General features: G+C 48.3%; 1 protein-coding gene across 2 annotated transcripts in view; it reads right to left on the bottom strand.

The window, feature by feature from the left end:
- LOC308184731 (zinc finger and BTB domain-containing protein 5-like) overlaps positions 1–4,583 on the bottom strand; it is a 56,340-nt gene that overhangs the window by 18,952 nt on the left and 32,805 nt on the right. Inside the window, exons 2-3 of one of the 2 annotated variants that reach the window (XM_080572132.1) lie at positions 4,043–4,161; positions 2,135–2,241 (exon numbers count right to left, since the gene is read on the bottom strand). The exons of the other annotated variant lie outside the window; for it this stretch is intronic. The gene's annotated coding sequence lies outside the window, so the exon portion shown is untranslated. The remainder of the gene's footprint in view (positions 1–2,134; positions 2,242–4,042; positions 4,162–4,583) is intronic. 2 annotated transcript variants of the gene reach the window in all.

Consider the following 4,583-nt stretch of genomic DNA (forward strand, 5'->3'; position numbering starts at 1 on the left):
GCTTACACCAAGCCAAGGACTTTTCAGCTTCTCGCTCTGTCCTGCATTTTATTATTATTAATTGTCCACATTATTATTAGTAGTACTATTATTATTATTTTCCTTTATTTTCTGTCCTAATAAACTGTCTCTATCTCAATCCACAGGCTTTCATTTTTTTTTCTGATTCTCTCCCCCATCCCAGAGAGGGAGGGGGGAGGGTGAGCGAACGGCTGCGTGGTGTTTAGCTGCCAGCCGGGTTAAACCACAACAATGCCTATGAGGTTGATTTGGAAATAAGTCCCAGTGTCCAACTCAATTCTTTCTGGGGTGCCATGTCACCATAGGACTTGCTTTTCAAGGCCCAGGGTAGTGCTCCAGGTGGTGGCATGGGGCACAGGACATGTTTCCAGCCATCCGGTGGTTGCTTCCACCATTCCACGTGGCACTTGCCGTTGCGGGTTTGAGGTAATGTGATATAATCAGCCTGCCAGGCCTCCCTGTATTTATATTTCAGCCATCGTCCTCCATACCAAAGAGGCTTTGACCGTTTAGCTTCCTTGATTGCAGCACATGTTTCACAATCATGAATAACCTGTGCAATAGTGTGCATGGTCAGGTCCACCCCTCGATCACAAGCCCATCTGTACGTTGCATCTCTGCCTTGATGGCCTGGTGTTTTGTGGTGGTTTTACTCAGGTGGGCAGCTGAGCTCCACCACAACTGCTCTCTCACTCCCCCTTTTAGATTTAGGTCAGCTGCCCTAGTGATGTCCCCTCCCCATCTCTTGTGCACCCCCAGCCTGCTGGCTCTTGTGGTGGGGGGCAGGTAAGAGGGTGTCCTGATGCTGTGCCAGTATTGCTCAGCAACAGACAAAACACTGGTGCGATACCAATGCTGTTCTAGCTACAAGTGCAGAGCACAGCACTGTATGGGCTGCTGCAGGGAAAGTTAACTCCATCCCAGCCAGACTCAGAACAACCTCCACCCCTTATTCCATAACATTTGTGTCACAATCAGGTCCCACATGCTTTAGTATATAGGTTTTCTCATCACCACTGTTCCCTGTCCTTTAACAGATTTATAGATAGGTACTTTTCATTCTATAGGCCTCTCCCCAAAACATTCATAAGAACTTGTGGTGATTTAGGCTTCACCTACTAAAGTGGTCACTCAGGGCAGGTGGAGTAGGATTTCTGCACGCCAGCACCAGCTTAGATCAAGTTACTACTGCACTTGCTCGGCTCCTTGCAAAGTTGACATGTGATTAGTCCTGCAGTGTCTTCCTATAACACATAACTTAGATTACAGAGTACTTCTCTCCTAAGGTTAAATCTCCTTGAGGCACACACCTGATATCCCCATCCCTTTGCATCACCCACCAGGTGAACCAAGGTCCTTGGGCGAAGACAATCCCACGAGTGGGTTTGCCTTTTCCCAAGGCAGGAGCAACCCACGCTGTCTTCCCCATCCACTTCCCTACATGCACTACAGGGACTTTAGCTTCTCCCACAGTGTGTAGGGGTTTTGTTTCAGCAGGACCAGGATGGTTATTAACTAGCCAAGTGGCTTCTGCTAAATTCACATCACAGTGTTTCCGTGTCCCAGCACCCAATGCTCATAACATGGTCTTTAACAGTCCATTGTACCTCTCAACCTTCCCAGAGGCTTGTGGGTGATAGGGGATGTGATACACCCACTCAACGCCATGTCTCTTGGCCCAGGAGGTGACAAGATTGTTTCGGAAGTGACTCCCATTGTCGGACTCAATTCTCTGGTGTACCATGTCGCCACAGCACTTGCCTTTCTAAGGCCAAGATGGGTTTTCAGGTGGTGGCATGGTTTACTGGGTATGTTTCCAGTCACCCAGTAGTTGCCTCAGCCATGGTGAGTATGTTTGCCACTTTGTGGGAGTGGTCCAATATAGTCAATTTGCCAGGCCTCACCATGTCGAAATCCTACCACCACCCCCTATTCCAGGGAGATTTTACCCTCATGGCTCGCTTGATCACAGCACAGGTCTCACACTCATGGGTAACCTGTGTGATGGCCTCAATGGTCAGGTCCACCCCTCAATCACAAGCCCGCGTGTATGTGGCATCCCTCCCCAGGTGTCCTGATGTTTCATGGGCCCATTGAGCTACAAACAACTCACCCTTACGTCCCCAGTCCAGGTCCACCTGAGCCACTTCAATTTTGAAAGCTCGATCCACCTCTTCGTTATTCTGATGCCAAGCCTCTCTCCATCATATTTGAAAAGTCCTGTCAATCAGATGGAATCCCTGGTGACTGGAAAAAGGGAAACATTACTCCGGTTTTTAGAAAGGGTAGAAAGGAGGACCTGGGGAACTACAGACCGGTGAGCCTCACCTCTGTGCCTGGGAAGATCATGGAAAAGATCCTCCTGGAAGCAATGTTAAGGAACATACAAGACAAAGAGGTGATCCAGGACAGCCAGCATGGCTTTACCAAGGGCAAATCATGCCTGACCAATCTGTTAGCCTTCTATGATGTAGTGACTGCATCAGCTGACGATGGAAGATTGACTGATGTCATAGAGTATGGAGTCCTACACGACAAGTCACAGAAACTGCTGAATGAGAAGGTGAATTGAGCCAATTTGCAGAAGTGAAGGCCATCCAGCTGGCTTTAGATATTGCTGAACAAGAAAAGTTGCCAGTGCTCTATCTCTGTACTGACCATGGATGGTGGCAAATGCCCTGGGGTGTGGTTACAGCAATGGAAGTAAAGTAGCTAGCAGCGCAGAGGCAAACCCATCTGGGCGGCCACACTGTGGTAAGGTATTGCTGCCAGGGTAGAAAACCTGCTTGTAAAAGTATGTCACATGTGTGCTCACATACCCAAGAGTTGGGCTACTGAAAAACATCAAAACAACCATCAGTCAGTCGGATCAGGCTGCTAGGATTGAAGTGGCCCAAGTAGATCTGAACTGGCAACATAAGGATGAAGTATTTATAGCTCAGTGGGCCCACAACACCACAGGCCATCAAGGCAGAGATGCTACTCTGATGGCTCATGATTGAGGGGTGGACCTCACCATGGACACTATTTCAAGGGTTATTCATGACTGTAAAACGTGCTTGCAATCAAGCAATCCAAGCAGTTAAATCCTCTTCGGTATGGAGGACAATGACTGAAATAGAAATATGGTGAGGCTTGGCAGATTGATTATATCACATTCCTGCGTACCCACCCTGGCAAGCACCGTGTGCTTACGGTGGTGAAAGCAACCACCGTATGGCTGGAAACATATCCTGTGCCCCATGCCACTGCCCAGAACACTATCCTGGGCCTTGAAAAGCAAGTCCTATGGCGACATGGCACCCCAGAAAGAACTGAGTCAGAAAATGGGACTCATTTCTGAAACAACCTCAGACACCTGAGCCAAAGAGCATGGCACTGAGTGGGTATATCACATCCCCTATCTTGCATCAGCCTCCGGGAAAATCGAATGATACAATGGACTGTTAAAGACTACACTGAAGGCAAGGGGTGCTTGCCCTTCAAACATTGGGATTCAAACATTGGGATACACATTTGGCAAAGGCCACCTAGTTAGTCACCCCTAGTTAGTTGGGGGTCTGCCAACTGAGCTGGACTTTCCCAGTCAAATCTTTTACGTAAGGTAGAAGGGGATAAAGGCCCTGTAGTGCACGTAAGAAAGATGCTGGGGAAGACAGTCTGGGCTACTCCTGCCTCAGGAAAAGGCAAACCCATCTGTGAGATCGCTTTTGCTCAAGGACCTGGATGCACTTGGTGGGTAATGCAGAAGAAGGGGGAGGTCTGATGTGTACCTCAAGGGGGTTTATTTTTGGGTGAGAATAGCCCATGAGTTGAATTGTATGATGTTAATTGCTATATAATATTATCTGTTGTCACTGCTATGGCTACTGTATGCTGAAAGGGAAACAAGCTACTGGTATGTAAGGAACTTGAGTAGTTATTGTTTGACATTAGAAAAGTAAATTTAGGGAAGCCTTAGGCCACAGTATGAGCTCTGTGCAACCCAAACCTGGTATGTAGTGGTGATTGAGCACCTTACCTTTTAGTGGCATTGTGTTGGGGTCTGGGTGGCATGTGCTGGCCAAGGAAGGCACCAGATGAGAGCCTGCCCCGGGAAACAACAGTAGCCATCCTGCCCTGCAACAAGCAACTGCCAATCTGAAAGAACATAACACATATATTTCAAGAGCTGAGTGGACTATAGCTGATGAAATGAAGATTGCATGGTTACAAGAACCCAAGGAAAGTTATGATCACGTTCCCACCTTCCAGGCACCCAGCTTGAGACAAACACAGAAGTGATGGAACCAGAACTCAACTCACTTTTTTTCTTTCTCTTCATTTCTCTCCCCCCTCCTACTGGGGGGGGGGGGGGGGGGGGGGGAAGAGTGAGCAAGTGGCTGTATGGTGCTTAGGTGCCTGTTGAGTTAAATCACACCATGGAGATGGGCAGGAGATGTATGGGAGAGCAGCAGGACAGCGGAAGGTTATACTATAGAGAAGTGGGATAGCAGAAGGGTGTAATGGAAAGCGAAGGGAGAACAGAGGAACGCGATGGAGACTGGTAGCAAAGTGCAGAG

This window comes from Anser brachyrhynchus, assembly GCF_964034855.1.
Source record: "Anser brachyrhynchus genome assembly, chromosome: W".
Classification (NCBI taxonomy): domain Eukaryota; kingdom Metazoa; phylum Chordata; class Aves; order Anseriformes; family Anatidae; genus Anser; species Anser brachyrhynchus.